General features: G+C 46.2%; 1 protein-coding gene across 5 annotated transcripts in view; it reads left to right on the top strand.

Annotated features, from left to right (window-relative positions):
- Positions 1-2,500, top strand: part of LOC126570566 (hemicentin-2) — a 125,519-nt gene that overhangs the window by 108,597 nt on the left and 14,422 nt on the right. The gene's annotated exons all lie outside the window — the stretch shown is intronic.

Genomic DNA, 2,500 nt, shown 5'->3' with positions numbered 1-2,500 from the left:
GAAATCATGTTGCGAAGGAACCGTAGTTCCGTAGTGAGAGAGAGAGATAATAATATTTCCGTTCGAGTTCGAGTTCGAGCGGCTCTTAGTTCGCTTTTTACTTTCGGAACTTCTTCTCGGTTCCTTTCGGCCAATCTCCTTTTGTCCAGGCTTTGCTCTTGCTTCGTGGGTGGCCACTTTGGCTTCTTTTGGGCCTCCGTTACCACTCCTCTAGCGCTTTTGCTGAAGCAAAACCGGTTCGATAGGCTTAAGGCTTTGAGTTTGAAGTTCTTCTCCTTCAAGACGCCCTGAGAGTGATCGAATGGTGACCGTATTGTAACAGTGGCTGTTAGTTGTAGAGCTCTTGGCATTAGTAAATGGACACAATCCGCACACAATGGGATGCTTCATCTCTAACAACTCACGATGACGCTACTCTATGGTTTCAACAAGGAAGCTTCCAAACTGCAGCCAACAAACGATTCCATACGCCTTCTAAAAGCTCCGCACCGTTATGTGACGTAGTCGCTTAGTAGCTTTAACTAACATGAGGTGCGTCACTCTAGGGCCAAAATTAGCACAACAACAGCGTGTGGTCGATTGTTGAAGCTCACGGGCAAGGAAACTTGGGTCCCACGCAACTCCGAAAGTGCTACTTTTCCGGGGGGAGGATGATGGAATTAATTTTTTTGAATAATAAATGAATGGACCAGGACCACCGGAGTACTTCTTCCGTTCCATCCTCTTCATTCCGTCACACGCCTGCAGTACATCTCCTCGTCAGCGTCTCGAGCTGCATCCCGGGATTCTGCTCTTCTCTCCCGATTCCCGGTATTATTGTTTGTTCTGCTTCTCCTCCTTCTCCACCTCTCCCTCCTCCACCATGCCGGAATGTGTACAATCCCTTCGAAACTCCGGGCATTCTCAGGCTCTTAAACTTGCGAAAACTCGCTCGCACAAACCGGGGATGTGGCAAAACAGCAAGAGACGACTTGTTTCGTTTTTGTTTCGCAAACATAAACAATACACCAAGGTCGTCCCCGTTCGTCATCGTGCGGCCTCCACTCACGCCTTTCCAAACGGCAAGGGGTGGAGGGTGCAAAAGAACGCACAGCTCCTTGTGCTTTTGTGCTCTCTGGTGGGCTCGAGGTGCGCTTGGCCTAGCTGGCGCACCCTCGTTTTGCAAAGACTGGTCACGGTCGGGGCCGCTCTTGGTTCCATTCTTTGTTGAGTTGAGCACCGGCCGGGATTCCTCACTTTCTCGGCACACTTTGGTCAGTGTTGCTGAAATAATCTGTTCGCGGAACGCGACAATCCACCCATCATCCCCCAGGGCTGAGAGGGGGGGGGGGGGGGCGCGGGGGCGGGCATGAAAAAGGGGGTGATACAGAAAGAGATATTATTTTAATGTTGCAATTCAACATCTCTCGCACCGTAATGACGCACACATACATGTCGCTTGGCGTTTGGTGTGATGGATACCGAAATAAGCGTATGTTTGGAATTCATTCGCCCACATTCCCGGGGTGGGATTATTGAATGAGCGAGATGAGTCAGTACAAAGCTCGTTTTGCAGACAAACGTCTCGCTATACTCCAATGATGATGATGACGATGATGATGATGACGACGGTTGCGAGAGCTTAAAACACCATTTTGGACAATGGATTGCCCGAGGCGGATTTTAAATGTATTTGCGGTGGGGGGGGGGGGGGGGGGGGGAACACGAACACCACATGGAAAACGAGAAAGTAAAGCAAAACAAGAGGACCCCCACTTTAACCATTTGATGAATTCATGTTTCAGAATGGTGCAAAAAACATGCATTATGTGTTTGGGTCACAATGCTATGTGTTCACACCGGCAGCAAATGGGTCGTGTGAAGAATTCTTATTTTGAACAAACATCTAGAATGGTGAGGTATTTAAGCTGTGAAATCGTGTTGTTGATTTTGTGTTGCAACCCATTTGCTGCTGTGAATAGAAAATTAAGATCTCAGAAATATAAAAAAACATTGTATGCACAAATCTCTCTCAAGTATGACCGCAAGCATCATCTGCCACTATTGGTGGAAGCTGCTTTCAGTAGTTGACAAATATGTTACATTTCCCAACGCAAATTAAATGCTGTCTACATGGTTCTGGGTACTAGCGAAAAGAAATAATCGTGAAGAACAATAACCATCAACAGAGTTGATCAGACAGAGTGTTCAAACTGCTATAGAGAATGTTCGAAGAAATGTGCGAAAATTTTGTAAAAACATTTTTGAAATAACAAACGATGCTTTCCCAACCATCGTCATTTGCATCTGATGTTTTGTTGAAGCAGCTGGTGCTGCTGAGTAGCTTGCGAGGAGAGCAAATATATAGAGCATCGCTTGCAATTTGCAGATTATTGTTTCAACAGAACGCTCCAACATATTTTTGTTGGATGTTTTTATCTGTTGCAGAATGCTGCTTACATTGCATTGCGATTGCGTTTGTTCAAGTTATTTGGTGAGTTAACCTGATAATTTACTTGGG

This window comes from Anopheles aquasalis, chromosome 2 (assembly GCF_943734665.1).
Source record: "Anopheles aquasalis chromosome 2, idAnoAquaMG_Q_19, whole genome shotgun sequence".
NCBI classification, from domain to species: Eukaryota; Metazoa; Arthropoda; class Insecta; order Diptera; family Culicidae; genus Anopheles; species Anopheles aquasalis.
This window is presented reverse-complemented; position numbering and strand designations above follow the sequence as displayed.